Genomic DNA, 20492 nt, shown 5'->3' with positions numbered 1-20492 from the left:
TTTCCCTTTGTTAAGAAAAATTATATGTTTTTCGGACTTGGGAAAAATTATTCATACTTCAAAATTATTTCGAAAATAATTAAATAACTCCTAAAAAAAATTTATTTAATCCCATGATTAACTTATCGTAATAATTTCCCACCGAGAATTTATATTTATTTCTGCCTTGGAAATATCCTAAAATTAATTAATACAATTCTCCACAATTAATTCAATTATCAACCCAAAGATTTATTTACAAAACCCAAAATTCTCCACCTTATCTCTCAAATGATACCATTTTCGAAACTGGGCCGAGTCTCTTTCCCATTTTTTTTTTGCCCACAATAAATAAATTCAAAAATTGGGTCTCCCTCTAATTAAAGCAGCCATTATGATTTTAAAAGAAATGGACTCATATTAATTCATCACCATTAAATTTATTCATCGGCCCAAGGATTTAAATTAATCTATCCCAAAGAACTTAATTAGAATTATAGCATAAAGCAAACTTATATTGCAGCCCAAACTCCTTTAGGAAAATAATCCCATTTATTCTCTTCTCTAGGCCCAAACAATAAATCTCTTGGCCCAAATCTTAATAAATGACCTCATGGTCCAATTCAACAATTAAATGAGGTAGTCCATTTATTCCCTTACTTCAATTCTAGGCCCGATTCCCTTTAATTAATTAAAGTGGCCCAATTAAAATGAATAATGACCCAATATACTCCTTCCCCCATACGTGACTTTCCCCCATTTCACTTCCTTCTCCAATTCTAATCCCTAATTGAAGAAGTGAGCAGTGCCTCCTCTCCCTCACTCTCACGTCTCATCTCTCTCGTCTCTCTCTCTCTTTCTCTTCTCTCTTCACCGTCGCGCCGCCATCCTCACCGTCTTTCTCCCGTTCCGCCGCCGCCACCGCTGTGCATGCACAGCCGGCGACTTCGTCGCCCTCGTCCCGGAAGTCCGCTGGTCTGCACGCTCCGTCCCTTTCTCTCCCAGTCGGCCTCTCTCTCTCGGTCGGTCTCTCTCTCCCTCGATTCGCCGCACCGCCACCGCCGCTGCGGATCTGCCGCCGTCGCCGAGAACCGCTGCTGTAGCCGCTGCTGTCCCAGCCTGCCGGTCAGCCTCCGATCGACTCCGAGTCCACCCCGAACCGACACCGCGCAGCCCCGAACAACTCCGAACAGCCCCGAAACATCCCGGAACTAACCCGTTCAGCCCCAAAAGATAAGTCCCCTTACCAAGTTCTTTCGCATTTCGATTTAATCATGGGAGTGTTCAATTGTGTTAATTGCTTGAGTTATGCGATTAGTTCGGATGATGGTATGTTTATGCATAAACTGATGATTGAAACTCGAAAATGGGAAAGGATTTTTACCTTGATAATCCGATATCGATTGTGAAATTGTAGGACCGAAAGGAGTAGCCCACTGGATTTTGCAGATTCAGTTTCTGTCAAAATTTTACATAACGTTTGATTTCCAAAAGAAGTGCGAAATTGTGCTATTAACGGAGGAGTATGGATTACTTGTAATTCAATTGATTGAGCTCTGGGTTTCTTGAATTAAATTTGAGCAGTATGTGTTTTTTTTTTCTTACTGCAGAGAACGTAGAAGAGAGAAGAATAAACTAAGGAGAAGATTTAATATAGAGGGATGGCGGTTTGGAGCAAAATATCTTAGATTTTTTTTATTATATTAATTTACTAACTTGGTGACCAAGTTAGATTATTTAAAAAAAAAATTTCTTTTTTTTTCCGGTTGTTACAATCTACCCCTCTTAAAAGAAATTTCGTCCCGAAATTTAGGATGTATTTAGACAAAAGACTCCGGATATTTTTCCTTCATTTTCTCCTCTAACTCCCATGTTGCCTATTACTGTCCGTGTCTTGCCTCCCATGAGGTCAGTGATCAGTGTCTTGCTTCCCATGAGGGTCTCACGCGAGGAAATATAGAGTTGATCTAACGGTTTTAACTTTGATAAGAACTGAATTTGGGATTCCAAGAGAAATATTCGAATCGTTCTTGCTTTGTGTAGGCTTCAAGGTAACCATAAAAACAAAACAATTATAATTATTTCAATTACGTGAGTGTTTGGTTTACCACAAACTTTTACCAGTAGCTTGCAACAAAGGTTTTCATGAAGTGCAAAGACTAGGCTCAATTGAGCTCATTGTGCTCACCCCAGAAAAGAAAAGATACAACTTCAAAGGGCTTGAGCTATACCCATAGAACTTGAGAATTTTATTGTGGGAAGAGCTTGCCAGATGGAATAAATTGCAAAAGTGAGGGTATGATGAATAGAATGTAGATGTCAACAATAGGTTGCCAATAATATAATCAAAATAAACAATGAAGTAGAAAAGTTTCAAGTATCCCCAGATGATAACAGGAAGACCTGAGATGGTTGGTTACAAATGGATTTGAAAAGAAAAGGAAAAACAAACAATTGCAATTTGCTCGACAACACTGTGATGGAAGATCATATCAATGAAATTTTTAGAGTTTCAATTTAGGGAAACTAACTAATAAAGAAGGCAACAAGAGGAAACTAGCCAAGAGAGAAGCAACGTGCCAGCTTTAAATATGGAGCTTGCAGAAAAGCTCAAATCAAGAGACAACAGTCATATTTGAATTTAGAAGATGAGAGTCCTCATATAAAACAAAGAGCTTGTTAATAAGAATGTCTGAAAACACAAAGGGTCAAATTAAAAGGTTTAAGGTCTCATTAGGTGGCTGCTCCAATATAGTAAGACTGAAAATGATTGAGCTCAAGTGGATTTGAGAAAGAAGAATAATAAGGAACTAGCCTTTTAGGTCAACAACATCGTGATACTATATCACGTTAATGAATTTACAAAGTTTATAACCAAATCACGGAAATTAACTAGTAGAGGAGACAACCAGAGCAACTAGTTTGGGAAGAGAGCAAATTACTTTAGACTTGAAGTTGGTAAAGAGCTCAAAGCATGATGGAATAATTATAGTGGGATTAAGAAGAGGTGACTATTCTTTATACATTAAAGAGTGTCAACAAGATCATTTGAAAACACTAAAGTCTACTAATGATCTTTGAAGAATATATTATTATTGAAGAGACAATAGTTTAGGGAAACATGTTCATTCTGAAGACTATAAATAAAGTAACTCCTAGTATAGGAGTTTGGTGGCAAGAATTTAGATAGTCAAAGTATTGCTTTTATACAGAACGAGTAAAGAAGGACCGTAGTCATTGGAGGTTATCAGAAAACAGGAGGGAGCAAGCTCAGAACTGAAAGTGATTCACAACCCTGACATAGAAGAGGGAAATAATGGCACGTTACCTTGCAAAAGGAGTCATTTAAGGTCTTAATTCAACAAAAGTATTTTGATCAAGGGGGATGCGAGAAAATGAAATTCATGGTAATCCAAGTGAGCGTTGCTGATGAATCTTCTTGGTTAACTACGATGGTGATTCTCCGTTGTTTAACTCTTTATAGAGGATGGTAAACGAGTTATGGGAAACTTTGGTCACAAGCTACTTTCACCTTACGATCACGTCAGATGACCATATGTGGGAATTATGACTCCTTGGTACTCTCGCTTCGTCAGAACGCTCATCCTCGTATCACGCTGTTTCTACTTACTTACATTGTAGAGCTAGGTTCTTTGTTTACATTGTAATCATATTCTCTTGCTATGTATGTATGTGATTGGATTGTCCAGAAAGACAATGGCTAACCCAGATTATTCATGTCATTGGGCCGTAGAGAATAACATATAACCCCTACCATCTTTCTAGAAACATCGTTTTGTTTTGTTTATGCCGGATTGCTTTTCTCGTGACGAAGTTTCTTTCTTATCGCGTACTTTCTTTTCGTCGCTCGGGAAAGCGAGAAATGTTCATACTGTACTTCTAAGTTCGAGTTCATATTGTGTTCTAGAAGGAACGCATAACTAAGTATTCTAAGTTCTTGGAAATTTTGATTTCCCCATTTTAGCAACATGATTCAATGACTACTCAAAAAGAGGTATTATTTCACAAACTCAGAAAGAGGCATCATTTCAACAATTGGTACCAGACTTGTATACTTTATACTTTCATATTTCAGTACTTTTTTTTTCCATTTCAAACTTTCAAACATCTTGACTTTCTTTTGAAAAAAGAACAAGTTACCTTTTTCCTCGTTGAGCGCGATTGGTGGGAGTGCTAAGAGCATTTTCATCTATTAGACAGTCTAGTGGAACGAGGCTAGACCAAAGATTTTCAAAGAAGACTCACGGGTTTAGAGCGAGAAAGAATGCTCTGATACCACTCTGTCACGACCGCATTTTCTAAGGATAGAAAACACGGTTGATCGCGACTAGGGGAGGATTAAAGAAGCGGGGAAGAAAGGGGAAAACAACACAATTCGACCATAGCTCGAAACAAACGGGAATAGCTCGAATTACAATCAGAGTTTTGAACAAAATAGACTTGAGTCTTTTAAGATGCACAACGGAAGCAAATGAACGCGGTTCCATGTATGAAGACATGAACCTCCGAGAGTCAAAATCTGACTGAATTAAATGTCTTGTCTCAATAGCACTTCCTCCACCACTTCGCTGCTCAACCTGCACATTTAGAAATATATGCAGGGCTGAGTACAAAAAGTACTCAGTGAACACATTGCCGAAGAATACACATATACATTTGAAAATATTGTCAAGCCATCATCACAGTAACACTCGGGGTGTTGTTGAAAAGACCCGAGCTTACTAAAAATATCACATTGGGTTGCAACCCCTTTTTCCTGTACTTAGCCATATCTGATCACATTGTGCCGTTGAGATGGTGTTCTCACACGGTCACCTTCCCTGCCCATCATGTCAGAGGTTTCCATGTACCGGGAAGGTGGCCACCTTCCACGGTCATCTTCTCTGCCGTTCACGGTCAGAGGTTCCAAGTAGGGACACCACCCTACTAGGACTCAAAATCGAATCGATTCACATATATCATCTTTCATAATTCACTTGGCCTTAGCCAAACAGATAGGCATCATACACAAAACATTTATGGCAAGACAACATCTTTAAAACATCACGAACATGTGTTTGTGTTTTCATAAAATACGATTTGTATTTTAGTATAAGAAAGCTCACCTTGATCGTTTAGATTCCTTAACTTGAATCTTTCGTTCCGACTTTACTTGCGAAAGCACCCTTTTTTAAAAAAACACAATACAATAATACACTAATTAGACTCAAGGACAAAACTACTTAAATTAGAATGCATGCACCCTCATTAAAGTCTTTTATCTCGTTTCTCGATTTTCGCATATTTTTTATTATTCAGCGGCCGCCCAAGGCGTCGCGGGGCGATGTCGGTCGGCCGCTTACGCCCATAATTCCTCCGTTAGCTCCTCGTATTTTTCCATCATAATATTGAACAAAAATCCCAAAATTTATTTAAGCGCATAATTGAATTATCGCAACTATTTCCCTTTGTTAAGAAAAATTATATGTTTTTCGGACTTGGGAAAAATTATTCATACTTCAAAATTATTTCGAAAATAATTAAATAACTCCTAAAAAAAATTTATTTAATCCCATGATTAACTTATCGTAATAATTTCCCACCGAGAATTTATATTTATTTCTGCCTTGGAAATATCCTAAAATTAATTAATACAATTCTCCACAATTAATTCAATTATCAACCCAAAGATTTATTTACAAAACCCAAAATTCTTCACCTTATCTCTCAAATGATACCATTTTCGAAACTGGGCCGAGTCTCTTTCCCATTTTTTTTTTGCCCACAATAAATAAATTCAAAAATTGGGCCTCCCTCTAATTAAAGCAGCCATTATGATTTTAAAAGAAATGGACTCATATTAATTCATCACCATTAAATTTATTCATCGGCCCAAGGATTTAAATTAATCTATCCCAAAGAACTTAATTAGAATTATAGCATAAAGCAAACTTATATTGCAGCCCAAACTCCTTTAGGAAAATAATCCCATTTATTCTCTTCTCTAGGCCCAAACAATAAATCTCTTGGCCCAAATCTTAATAAATGACCTCATGGTCCAATTCAACAATTAAATGAGGTAGTCCATTTATTCCCTTACTTCAATTCTAGGCCCGATTCCCTTTAATTAATTAAAGTGGCCCAATTAAAATGAATAATGACCCAATATACTCCTTCCCCCATACGTGACTTTCCCCCATTTCACTTCCTTCTCCAATTCTAATCCCTAATTGAAGAAGTGAGCAGTGCCTCCTCTCCCTCACTCTCACGTCTCATCTCTCTCGTCTCTCTCTCTCTTTCTCTTCTCTCTTCACCGTCGCGCCGCCATCCTCACCGTCTTTCTCCCGTTCCGCCGCCGCCACCGCTGTGCATGCACATCCGGCGACTTCGTCGCCCTCGTCCCGGAAGTCCGCTGGTCTGCACGCTCCGTCCCTTTCTCTCCCAGTCGGCCTCTCTCTCTCGGTCGGTCTCTCTCTCCCTCGATTCGCCGCACCGCCACCGCCGCTGCGGATCTGCCGCCGTCGCCGAGAACCGCTGCTGTAGCCGCTGCTGTCCCAGCCTGCCGGTCAGCCTCCGATCGACTCCGAGTCCACCCCGAACCGACACCGCGCAGCCCCGAACAACTCCGAACAGCCCCGAAACATCCCGGAACTAACCCGTTCAGCCCCAAAAGATAAGTCCCCTTACCAAGTTCTTTCGCATTTCGATTTAATCGTGGGAGTGTTCAATTGTGTTAATTGCTTGAGTTATGCGATTAGTTCGGATGATGGTATGTTTATGCATAAACTGATGATTGAAACTCGAAAATGGGAAAGGATTTTTACCTTGATAATCCGATATCGATTGTGAAATTGTAGGACCGAAAGGAGTAGCCCACTGGATTTTGCAGATTCAGTTTCTGTCAAAATTTTACATAACGTTTGATTTCCAAAAGAAGTGCGAAATTGTGCTATTAACGGAGGAGTATGGATTACTTGTAATTCAATTGATTGAGCTCTGGGTTTCTTGAATTGAATTTGAGCAGGATGTGTTTTTTTTTTCTTACTGCAGAGAACGTAGAAGAGAGAAGAATAAACTAAGGAGAAGATTTAATATAGAGGGATGGCGGTTTGGAGCAAAATATCTTAGATTTTTTTTTATTATATTAATTTACTAACTTGGTGACCAAGTTAGATTATTTAAAAAAAAATTTCTTTTTTTTTCCGGTTGTTACAATAAGTCTTGTCATTTTCTACATGCAGATAATTAAAATGAAATCAGCTTTTCTAAGTGTTGACAGCCCAATCAAAATTCTCGGTAATTTTACAAGCAAAATTAACAAATTTACATGTATGCATAAACCCAGCTCTAGTACTTATAGTGTTACAACTTTCTGCTTCTGTGTCACGACCACAACTTCCTAGTCAAAGAAAGCGCAGCTATTTCGCGACTAAAAATTCTAAACGGTCTCAACACATCATCATAATTACTGAAATTAAGGAAATACTGTCTAAAAGTCATCAAAATAGCAAATTATTACATCAGAGTGAAAAGGGGGACATTGTCTTTACTGAGACAAAGCTAGGTCTATGCAGCGGAAGAGTTCCAAGACAAGTATAACATGTATGGAGACATACTACACTAGCTACCCTTCTTTTATTTCATCTTCAATCCCAACACCTCCTCTGCCTCGATCGATCAACCTGCACATTTAGGAAAACAATATGCAGGGCTGAGTACTTGATATACTCAGTGGCTTATGCCGAAAACTGTTTTTCTTTTAATTGTCTGCCAAGCTGAGTGAACGCGGGGTTTTTCTGAAAACAAGTCCCGGTCACTAAAATCTGTTATTTCTTTCTGAAATAGACTGCAGTCTTTTAACTTTCTGATGATATACCATGTCAAGCTGTGTGAATCGGGAATGTGGCCACATTCCACGATCACTGGGTCGGCCAACCTGGCGCTAGCTCACGACCCACGAACCGGCCAACCTTGCGCTAGCTCACGGTCCCTATGTGTACACTAGTCCGAGTAGGATTTACTGACCTACTGGGACCCGAATTCGTTTTAACCATGAATGGCAATCACAAAATAAAACATGGCATGACAATTCATTCAAAAGTTCACCCTTATTCTCATAGAGTTCTGTAAATAAAAAGGAAAGAAGCCCACACCTCAATTGCTTAACTCTTGCAAAATAGGTGCTTTCCCCTGTTCTGAGATTATGCGTCGAACGACGACGTTCCTTTACAAAATTAATATATTTAAATTAGACCTCAAAAATCTTGCATGAATGCATGCCTAAGCGTGTGCTTATTATTTTAATTTCTGCCTTCTAAAATTAGAAGTCTTAAATCTTTAAATCGGTGATTTAATTTGTTCTGTAACCGGCTGACCCGTTCGGTATTAGAATTCTCGGATTATCTTAAGTATTTTAAGAAATACTTTCTGCGACTAATAAAGTCCGCTTTAATTATTCACTGGCTTTTATTTCACGCACGGCTTATAAGTTCTTTTCTTCCGTGGCTTAGGAAATAATTTCCATTATACTTGAAAAGAGGCTCTTCACTAAAAGTATTAAACCGAGAACTAATTTCTTAAGTCCAGCAAGGAGTTTACTTAATCTGGGCCAAAGTATTATTTCATTAAGCATTTTCGGTCCAGCTTATCTAATTGGCCCAATTCTTTTCTTCTTCTCATTTAATCTGGCCCAGCTTAATTAATTCCAGGCCCAAGTGATGAATAGTGGAAAAGGCCCAAATACCCCCTTCACCAACCATCGTCACTATCTCTCTCTCATTTCTCAAAAATCCCCAAATTGAAAATGAGGAACCCTAGCCCCCTTTCTCTCCTTCCTCTCGGCGATTTCGCACCCCGCCACCTTCAGCGCTCCTCGCCGGCGTGTGAGGAACCGGAGTCAGCCCATTTCTATTCCGTTCCTCTCCGCATCGCACGACCGCTCCCACCCTCTGTCTCCTACTCGGCAAGAAGGGGTCTAAAATTCGGAAACCTGGGGAGGTGGAGGACTCGTCGCTGTCTAACCGGCGACCCACTACCCACCATCTCTTCCCCCTTTGAGGCATAACCTTGTACGGGCAATCTTGACGACGTTTTGTTCGCGGAGGGGTCACCCGTGGAGGGAAGACGTCGTATTCTCCGTCCTTCAGCGGCATCCCTCGGTCCACGCTGCCGTCGCCTCCATCTTCCTCCCTTCGGCGACGCTGGACCCCTCGGCTTAGGGGTGACACGCAGACGGCGGTTCTGCCGCTGCGGAGACCCTCGTGGCAGTGCGCCGTTTAATCAGGCAGTCGCCTCGCCGAAGCTAAGTTCCTACTAGTTATCTTCTTTCTCTTGTCATAGTCTAGTCCTAGTTCGCGTTTGAAAAGCAATGTGGTTGTGCTTCTATGTGACTGATTCTGTGTGGAAGACACCATTCCATGGTTCCTTTCCTCCAGTCTCAAAAGTGCTACACTACCCTAGACATGCATCCTAATGAGGCTGGGGTATGTGCAAGGGAGGTTTACTGATTTCTCAGATTCTCATGTTATCATAAATCGTTTCCATGTTTTGTTTCTATCATGCTCGAATGATGCCATTAAACTTGAGATTTAAGCTGATGGGTGTTACCTTTCCCTTGTAACTCCGCTGAACTTGCTAAGCTACTCCCTTCCTTGGTCTTGACCTCTCTTGCTCCTCCGCTTGCTGCTCCGTTTAGTAACTAGTTTGTTGTGTGGTGGGGGATGGAACTGAGGAGGAGATTGGCATATTTATGCACAGCTTGTAACTGAAAGCTGCACAATGACTGAGGTACTTGGCTGACCTTGCAGCATTCTTTAACTGATTTTGGTGTTTTGTGCTGCCTTGTACTCTGATTCATTCATGCATTTTGTCTTCTTTTGCAGGTGCACACTAGAGGTGGCACTGTGGGGGCTGATTTCCGGACTATAACCGGTTTGGGTAGGGAAAGCAAGGGCTGTTATCTGCAGCTTTGCAGAGTATTAGCTGGAGGGGAGCCTGCTGGCTGGAGTTTGCTTCTTTCGGTCCAACACTCACTCACATTTCTGCAAGGTATTGTTTCCCCTTCCCTTTCTTAATACACTTCTCTTGTTGTCTCTGTAAACGATTGAGGAGATCTAACGGCTGTTGAAACGAGTTGTCATAACAGCCGAGCTCTTCTTCATGTTTTGATCTTTCTCTCCAGATCACGGAGTTGCCGAGCTTGGTGCCGAACTGCCGAGCTCGGTGCCGAACTGCCGTGCTTGGTGGCGAACTGCCGAACTCGGTGCCGAACTGCCGTGCTTGGTGGCGAACTGCCGAGCTCGGTGCCGAACTGCCGTGCTTGGTGGCGAACTGCCGAACTCGGTGCCGAACTGCCGTGCTTGGTGGCTGCTCGTTTGGCTGGTGTGAGCCGTGGAGTGCAGGGATAAAGCAACCTCTTACCTTTCTTTTTTTTCGGTAAGTTTTGGTCTTCAAAGCTCAAAGTAGGTTTGTTCCTTATCCTTGCTTACTTTGCCAACTAAAAGCTTTAGTGTCTTATGTAACCTCTTGTTTATCTTGTTGTTTTCTGGCAGGGACAAGAGGCTGACTCTTCTCGGTTGCTGTCTCGTCTGTTCAGCCCAACGGGCCATCGGAAACTGGGCCGAAACCATGCTAGAAGAAGGGCCCGAAGCTAGTAGTTTCATTTTAAAAGAGATAGGGTTTCTATTTGAAATTCTCTCTTTTTCTTAACATGTAAAAGTTTATTGGTGTGTATTTAATTCCAAACACTTGAAATTTGGTGGCTTTGAAATTTCTGAAGTTGTACTTGTACCCTTATTCAAGAAATAAAAATACTCTTTCATTCGTCAATAAAAGTTCTAGTATTTTATTTCATAATTCCCGAGAAATCTAAGTCTCGGCTATTACATTCTGAGTTTGACAAGTTATCACGTTTTCACTAATAAAGGTGTGAAGTATCTTACTATGAATCTCATATCTATTGGATTGTTGTGTGACTTGTTTTCCATGTTGGATATGAAATCCTGTATGTGAATTACTAATGAGGTAGGACTCATTCTTCATTAATTAACAATAACTCATAAGTCCAGTACTCTTCACCATGTGTGTCCCTTTTGACACCAATCGAATTTTGTTTTACTAGACAGATTCATCTGGTCTTCGTTTGATAGTGAAAACCCACTGACAACTAATATATCGAATGCTTGTCTACTAATAGTTGTCATTTCTCTTATGTGCAGTTTTGAACCAAGGCTTCCATTTCTTCATGTATTGCCCCTCTCCAATATTTTGATGGGGAGTATATGTTGGTTATTTTTAGTACTTTGACCAACAATTAATTAGATTGGGCCTTTGCCAATTTAATTTAGTTTATGTGTTTAGTCCTAAAGAATTAATTTGATCTTAGACTAATAATTAAAATAATTTATGTAGCTTGGGCCAATAATTAAAATAAAGTAGGAGTTGGGCCTGCTGTGCCTAAATAAATCATGGGCTTCCCTAAGTAAAACCGTTAATTAGATCTCCGATTTAATTAATGTTCAAGGATCCTAGAATTTTTCTAAAAAAATAAGAAAATGAATAAAATGAGGACTTAGGATGCTTTCACATTTAAGTTTTCTTGACTTCTTAAAGTCTAATTAAAGTATTGCTTTATTTCTAAAGGGACGTCTTTCAAAATGTGAACTTGTCTTTTAGCATGATTATGTGAAAATTATGCTATTTATGTTTTGTCATGTCTTTTATCTTTTATGAAATACCTATATGCTTGGCTATGCCATTTATGTTTAATCGAATTCGGGTCGCAGTAGAGCCGCAAACCCTACTCGGACTAGCGTACACATATAGGGATCGTGAGCTAGCTTTTAAGTTGGCCGGTCCAGTGACCGTCGTGGAATGTGGCCACATTCCCGGTTCAGATACGTTCAGATATGGTATCTATGTTTATGATTGTGCAATCAATTTTACGAACCAAAGTAAATTTTAGTGACTCGAGCCTTTTAAGTTAAAACCCTGCGTTCACTAAACTATGGCTGACAAAACTTTTACTAAAATTATGTTTCGGCATTGTGCCCACTGAGTATACCAAGTACTCAGCACTGCATGTTTCTTTTCTAACGTGCAAGTTGAACGTGAATGAGCGAGAGGTGGTGTTGAGCAATTGGCGTTAATAAGTTAGCCTAGGATGTCCAATACATTATGTATTCATACGTGATTTATTGTCTTGAACACTTCCGCTGCAAATGTAATTCTCAATAAGTTGTTACTTGGGTTGGCTCTCACTTCCATCTTCATCTCCACCACCTCGGCCACCGTATGCATACCGGTACGACCCTTCAACGTCTTTTGTCCATCTCCACCACCACCGCTGCGATTACCTCCACCACCTCCATCTTCACCCCCACCCTCTCCACCACCACCATCACCTCCACCACCTCCATCTCCCCCACCACCCTTTCCACCACCTCCCTCGCCTCCGCCTCCACCCCTATCACCTCCTCCACCTCCATCTCCACCTCCACCACCTCCATCTCTGCCTCCACCTCCACCTCTACCTCAGCTGCTTCCGGCCGATAATCCTGTTTGCATAATTATTCGAGCATTAGCTCCACAATTCCTTTCACAAATCCGTCAAACCTGATAAATTACGAGAAAGTGTGACCACACCACCAATAATTGTTCACTTATACATATATACATCCCTCACTCCTTTATTATACTTCCATCATCGCCTAAATAAACTACCACCTTATGACTAAATAAAATAGCAATTAATATTGCATGTATGTGTTTGGCTCTATAATACAATCTTGTTTAAGAAAAATAGTTGGCTAGGTTTTGCCTATATGCAACTCTATAGAAAATTATCAACTATATTTCAAGATCAAGTTTGTAATATGTACTATGTTCTCTATGTATATAAATATATAAATTATTATCTATGGATACTTGTAGACAATGTGATTTAGAGTTGTGATATATGCAAAACTCAATCTTATTGCAGAACTCATAATAAAAAAATACGGATGTCACTTTTAATTTATATTTAGATCATTTTAGAAGGATCACCTAAAATAATCTAAAAATGACTTTAAATCCGAATTTTTTTTAAAATGACCTAAAAACTAACTAATAGCGACATCCTTATAAGACACATAATTTTTTATCATCAGATTGGCAAGTTACATGATCAGGATTGGCCTGCATTTTGCATTTAAATCAATTCTTATTTTGGTCAAAATCCATGTGATTTATCTCTAACTAATTAACCCCATTTAATTAATACTAGTGACTAGACTTGGTTTTAATGTGAAATTATTTAGAAAAATCACACTAATTTTTTCCAGGCAAATTTAGGGGGAAAAATGAAACAGTAAGTTCTCAATTCTCGATCACTCTCATTTATATAGCTAAAAAGTTCTAATAATAATTATCTTTACACTTCTTAAAATAAAAATGAATATAATGCTTAGTACTGTAAGAAAGTTTATGTAATAATGTGGTTTTGTCAACATTAGGAGGATAATAAATTGATGTATAGGTGATCAAGTTATTTAAGGATGAATTAGATTGGTTCAATGAAAATCCATCTATGAAGCACCAGCACCGGCACAAACAACGGAGATGATTGTTGATGATAGCAATGAAGAAGAAAAGGGAATGTGTAGTATGATTAACAAGACAAAAAGGACTATGAGCATGCATTTGTCCGAACAATGTACGCATTAATGTGTGTTATTTTCTACGTGTTTAGAAGCATACATACATATTACATCATTCTACGATATTTTGATGCATCTCAACTCATAGAACAATTTAGAAAATGAACAAGTTGAATTTTAATTATGAGAATTACAAGAAAATAAGTACTATAATTAATGCATGGAGATGGTTTATTTGAGAACTTTTCTTAAAGTTAAAGTCACTGAACCATATTTATTAGCAAATAAATTAATATCAAATATCATTACAAAATATATTAATTTCTTACTCAATGTTAGTTCGTTGATTCATGAATACCAGTTCCTGGCTCAATATTAGGAATTGGTATGTTCTATGATGTTATCTTATATTAATGTGTTAGCAAACTAATATTATTTTGAATTCATAAACTCTCGTTTTAATGAAATAAAATTGTAGTACTCTCATTTGTGCATTATGCATATTAATTAATATTACATGTCAACTGAGGCATTTTAACTTGAGCAATAATAGAATCTACATAGCGTTGATTCACTAATATTCTAAGTGATAAATGTTACTTCCACCGTCCATCACTTAAAGAGTCATTTTGACTTGCCACATGTTTAAGAAATTGTATGACTTTGTGAAGAAAAGTAAAGGGAGAAAGTAAGTGCAATGTAAGACTTATTTTTAGTACTATTAGTTTTAAAATGAATTGTGAGGGTAAAAAGTTAGTGGAATGTGGAATCCTCGTACCAAAAGTGGAAAAAATAAATGGTTCTTTAAACCGTAGATAATCCAAAATGACAAAATGACTCTTTAAATGGTATACGAAGAGAATACTAGTATAAAACGATTGCATTTAGTGTTTTAAAATTTGGATTTGAAATCTTTTTCGGAGGCACATATTTAACTGGAAGAGTGTATAACATCTAAATATAAAAAATATATAATTCACAAAAAAATTGAGTACTCCATTTTTTAGTCTACTCCTGCCTAACATGAAGTAAATTATCATGCAATGGAAGTAAACTGTAAACTAATATGAAATGGAAGAAGTGACCTAACTTAGATAATTGATTAGCTATATATATGACTTGTAGCAACTATTATTCAAATTGAATGCATTGCATAATTGACATATATAGTAACCTTGCTTGGCATAGTCACAAATATGGATGCCTATATATATGATCACATTTCACAACAATTTTCAACCAAAACACATCTAAATATAAGAAGCATAGAGCTCAACAATATGGGACTCAATAAGTTGTTACTTGTGGTGGCTCTCACTTCCATCTTCATCTCCACCACCTCCGCCACCGTATGCATACCGGTACCACCCTTCAACGTCTTTTGTCCATCTCCACCACCACCTCTACCACCTCCACCTCCGCCTCCACCACCTCCATCTCAGCTGCTTCCGGCCAATAATCCTGTTTGCATAATTATTCGAGCATTAGCTCCACAATTCCTTTCACAAATCTGTCAAACCTGATAAATTACGAGAAAGTGTAACCACACCACCAATAAATGTTCACTTATACATATATACATCCCTCACTCCTTTATTATACTTCCTTCATCACCTAAATAAACTACCACCTTATGACTAAATAAAATAGCAATTAATATTGCATGTGTGTGTTTTGGCTCTATAATACAATCTTGTTTAAGAAAAATAGTTGGCTAGATTTTGCCTATGTATGGCAACTCTAGCTATAGAAAATTAGCAACTATATTTCAAGACCAAGTTTGTAATATGTACTATGTTCACTATGTTATATATTATGAATAAATAAATTATTATCTATGGATACTTGTGGACAGTGTGATTTATCTCTAACTGATTAACCCCATTCATTAATCTGACTAGACTTTGGTGAAGTAATTTAGAAAAATCACTCTAACTTTTTCCAGGAAAATTAAGGGAATGAATTCCTCTTGTATTTATATAATTACAAAATTATACTTGATAGGATAATAATGAAGATATAGAAAAGCATTCATAATCAATTAATTTTTTTAATGCTTTGTACTGTAAGAAAGCTTATGTAATAATGCGGCATTGTCAACATTTGGATGGATAATAAATTTATTGATGATCAAATTATTTATCTAGAGCTCGAATTTCAATTGTTCAATCAAAACCATAATTTGAAGAAGCACCAACACCAGCACCAGCACTAGCGACAGCAACATAAATGTTTCCGTTGTTGATGATAGCAATGAAGAAGTGTTAACGCCACAATTATCAATTAAGTAATTTACTTGTTGCATGATTTGTTTCCCGTGTATCATATTATCTCATGTTACTATGCATGTAAATCATCTCTCTATTTTCCAGCACTGAAATATGTTAACCTAATTCAAATCTCTTGATAAAAAAATATCATGTCAAATATACCCCTGTCATAATGACCTAATGACAAATATATACCCTAAATAGTAATATCTCTAGGGAACATTTTCTCCTACGTGTATCCAATAATCCAAATAACTGTGTTAATGACCCATAAATGACAAAATTTGACTTATGAGATAATGACTCATAAATGACAAAATTTGACTAAATTTAGTATATTTAATACGATGATTTGAAATATTGTAGCAATCCAAATTTTCAATACTTTTACATGCAAAATTGGCATATTTATACATATGTAAAATCCGTTTCAACACTTGATTTGGCTCGTTTTAAATGTCAATCTTGTAAATTATGTTCTTAAATTGCGTATATTATACATTTTGGTGTTTTAACGTTTTTGTTGATAAATGATAGAAAAAGGCAGAAAAAATGTGCAAAAGTGTGAAGGTTCAGCAGCCTCTGTTCGAGCCCATCTGCCAACGATTTTGAAGTCGAATCAGTGCTTAATACGTACCATTCTCTTCTTCTTCAAAAGAGCTTTACGTGGGTACCTTGAACATCTAAATCGGAGTTCTTTGGAGAAAGTTATGGTCATTTTATGAACGTTGCGCAGTGCAGTAAAAAATTAGGCGAAAATTAAGGAAGAAAAGAAATTGTTGCCAAATCTCTCCTATTAATTGAGGAATTCAAATTTACCATCTTTCCCATTACTTGGAGGATACATTTTACAAATTATAAATCTTTTTCAAGCCTATCTATATCTCATAACCTAATTAATAATATTCACCCCAGAGCCTCCAATCATCTCCATCTCTATACTTCTTCTATGCCATATTCCATATATTGTTCTTTCATCCTCCATTGGAGCGGAGCTCTGCAGATCCAGGCAAGAGAAGACCGAAGACTACATCATTCAACCTTGGGTTTTATTTTGTTTTACTTCATGTCTAGTACTTTTTGTTGTTTTACTTGTCTTTTTTTTTAATAAATTAACTCCTATATAAGGGAGGAAATTACAAATAAACTCCTATACTATAGATAGGAGGAAATTACAACTGATATCAAGAGGGCTCGAACTCAGCACCTCATGCAAAATGTCTATGCTCTTTGCCACTAGGACAAAGGCTCTGGACTTGTTTTACTTGTGTATGAGTATTAAACATCTTTTGTAGAATTTTTGGTAAACATGCTATGATTTTGAGTTATTTATTCAATTGGTTTTCCTTGTTAGCTCTTGTAGTTATTTCAATTTCTCTTGTGCTTATACATTTGTTTGATTGGCCATCTTATGAATACATGTGGATTTTACTACAAGAACTGAAAAGTGATTAGTCTAATTTGAAAGAGGAGAGGTTGACGTCTTTGCCAATAAAATCGAGAGATTTGAGCCTTTGAATTTATCTTAAGAGCTTTTAGGAGTTGTTATCTTAGTTCTAGGAAGGAGACTTCGGTTCTAGGTAGCAATCTACAAATTATATGCTTCGAGAGAAGATATAGTTTTACATCTGTGATAGCTTAGTACCTCTAGAGACCGTAATTAAAGGAAGTCTTTTGGATATTAGCTTTTTATTGTGGTTCCTAAAAAACTCTAAATTCCTTAGTCTGCTTTGTATTATTTGATATTTATATTTTTATGTTTTGTGTTATTTGTTTATTTGTTTCTGTCTAGTTTAATTAATCAAACCAAAAATCTCGTATCTCTAAATAGTATATGACGTTTGGTATATAATAGACAGTTACAATCTTATTCCCTGTGTTCGATATCCCGGTACTGACCTTTAGCTATAGTAGATTTACCTTGTATACTTGCAAGTATTTTTAGTGCTAATAAATGGTATATCAATTGAGAAGGATTTGTTTTCAATGATTGATAATGAACAAATCCTGCAGTTGAACCGTATTCATTTTTTCCACATACTCCCTCCGTCCCCCCATCCTCCATAATTTGTCACCATTTGACTTGGCACGGGCTTTAAGAAATATAATAGAAAGTGAGTTCAAAAAGTTAGTGGCGCGTGGGTCCTACCCCATCCCCTATAATTTGTCACCATTTGACTTGGCATTGATTTTAAGAAATATAATAGAAAGTGGGTTGAAAAAGTTAGTGGCATGTAGGTCCTACTTTTATATATTAGTTTTATAATAAAATGTGAGTGAGAATGAGTTAATGGAATATGAGGTCCACTACCAAAAATGGTAAAAATGAAAAGTAACAAATTTTTAGGGACGTAGGGAGTATGTGATATTGTCTCCTCATGCATCCACTATTTGTATACTCGATATATTCATCCGGTCTTTGCTTGATAGTGAAAACCCACAGATTGCCAATACTTTCGATAATTGACATTTCTCCTATTTACAGTACGGACCGAGGCTTTCATATCTTCTTGCATGGCCTCTCTCCAGTATTTTGATTTTACCACTGTTAGTATGCCTTGAATATGTTGTTTGTCGCTAGTCAAACGGGGGTCTCGCTGTTAGTATGCCTTGAATATGTTGTTTGACGCTATGTTATGTTTTTGTTTTAGGCCTTAATTATCTTATTGGGCCTAGCCCGTCGTCTGTATGCCTATTTTATATAGAAGTATGGTGCATAACTTTGTAATCTGAAAACAATCTGAATACAATCTGTTCTCATTTCCTCCCCATGGATGTAGCCAACACAATGTTGATAAACTACGTAAATCTGTGTAATAGAGCAGGTTTTCGGTATTGTGTTATATTCAGGTGTGCATCCAACTGATCAGGATAATATCCCAACCTAGCTGAGTCGTTGGCACGACAACCTAAACCTGGTATCAAAGAAATTCCTCAACCCACTTTTACTGGCTAGTATAGTGGAGGTAAGGGTCGAATCCCACAGAGATGATGCGTTTGGGAAATTGTGGTGATATTCTGGAAGTGTTTGGTTAGCTACCACGCTTGAGTTGAGATTCTACCTAAACAGGAATTAAAGGTGGTACTCTACTGACTATGTGGAGTGAGAAATGATCGACATGCAGCTGTGTACGTGAGAGTGAGGAACATGCTGTTTCAGGAACATGTGAGAAGTACTGGGTAACTATAAAAGACTAAACGGAATATCAGAGAGAAGGTGTGAGTTGGCTGGCTACACTGTCAGTCTGTAGGGTACCAGCTGAAAAAGTAAATACAAAAGCAAAAGTAACTAAAAAGTAAAAGTGGTCCCAAATTTGGATGTGGACATTGTCTTCTCCAACAAGTATGAACACAAAGCAAACAACTCAGATTCCATGAACGAGAATTTCAGGTTAACAAACTCCACAAATCAAATTCACGATTAAAACTCTAAATCAAAAGATTAATCTAGCGAAACTGAAATTACGCTCACTGGGTGACATGCAAGGTGACAGAAATCACGTAAACTAAAATTTCGCACTTAAACACTTCGGGAATTAGATCTAAACAACAAACATAACTACAAACTCAGATCGAACAACTCCAAATGAAATCATGCTTCCAACACTTAGAAATTACTGCAACAACTAGATATAAGCTACCTAGGCAGAATGAAGAAGATTTAAACCGGAAGAGATGCATAAAAAAAATAACTTCATTGCATAAAACGTTTGGATCGAAACGAAATGCTTCAAAAGATGATAGGTACTGAAAATGCAGCAGATCCAACGTACGGAAACAAGTAAAGGTTAACTAAGAAAGCGAATAAAGATTGTTTTGCCACTCCGGGCGATGAAACTGCTACGACTACGGAATAAACTGGCTGGAACGGTGGAAAGTGAATCTCCGGCGGACTTCTGGAAACTTCAGGTGATCATGGCTGTAGCGAAGAATGAGAAGATGTAGGACAATGTTGAAGAAAACTGATCTACCGAGAGAAAATATTCTAACTAAAAGTGGAGTGTTGTCGATCCCGATTTTGATTATGCTCTTCCTCTCTCCAAGTGGCTTCTTTTTATAGGGAGGTCTGCCCTTGATTTTTAGGGTAGACTCTCTTCGTGAAATGACTCTTTTGCCCTTGTTTGTGGTTGATCCTTCCCAGCAATCCTTCTTCTCCATCTCGAGCCTTTTTGGCATGCATCCTGGTCAGTATTGCACCCTTCTGGTGCTCTTTTTCACCTGAGTTGTCCGAACCTTTTCATACTGACTAGAACCATTTCCCTGCACACTTTAGCAACTGTTTTGCTGATATAATCCAATTAACCGCGTATACTGACCAGTAACCAAGGCCTAGAATGCGACTATCAAACTGCTCACACTTACCACATGCTTGTCCTCAAGCGTGAAGAACAAACAAAAGGAAATAAGTCGAATTCTAGCCTGGTTACACCCCTGACCGACTCTATCCTAAACTAGATTCTAAACTATGACGCAAAGAAAAACACATTCACGAAGGACAAACACATATAAAAAGACACACAAAACACTTAAACACATTGATCGGGCTATATTCTCAACCATCCATCCCCTTGGGATCAGGTGCAATCCAGCCTTAGACAGCCTTGAA

General features: G+C 37.8%; 4 long non-coding RNA genes across 4 annotated transcripts; all 4 read left to right on the top strand.

The window, feature by feature from the left end:
• On the top strand, window positions 1-1738 carry LOC121773848. Its single transcript, XR_006044867.1, has 2 exons — window positions 1-1502; window positions 1590-1738. It is a non-coding gene; the product is annotated as an uncharacterized LOC121773848 (long non-coding RNA).
• Window positions 1739-6808: 5070 nt separating this feature from the next.
• On the top strand, window positions 6809-7248 carry LOC121773764. The gene is made up of 2 exons (XR_006044843.1): window positions 6809-6942; window positions 7030-7248. It is a non-coding gene; the product is annotated as an uncharacterized LOC121773764 (long non-coding RNA).
• A 1135-nt stretch (window positions 7249-8383) lies between these two features.
• Window positions 8384-10216, top strand: LOC121774077. Its single transcript, XR_006044909.1, has 3 exons — window positions 8384-9765; window positions 9861-10026; window positions 10160-10216. It is a non-coding gene; the product is annotated as an uncharacterized LOC121774077 (long non-coding RNA).
• Window positions 10217-10236: 20 nt separating this feature from the next.
• LOC121774076 lies at window positions 10237-10806 on the top strand. The gene is made up of 2 exons (XR_006044908.1): window positions 10237-10413; window positions 10530-10806. It is a non-coding gene; the product is annotated as an uncharacterized LOC121774076 (long non-coding RNA).
• Window positions 10807-20492: the final 9686 nt, after the last annotated feature.

This window comes from Salvia splendens, chromosome 17, assembly GCF_004379255.2.
Source record: "Salvia splendens isolate huo1 chromosome 17, SspV2, whole genome shotgun sequence".
In the NCBI taxonomy this organism is placed as follows: Eukaryota; Viridiplantae; Streptophyta; class Magnoliopsida; order Lamiales; family Lamiaceae; genus Salvia; species Salvia splendens.
Note: the sequence above shows the minus strand (reverse complement) of the source record. Positions and strands in the feature narration are given on the sequence as shown.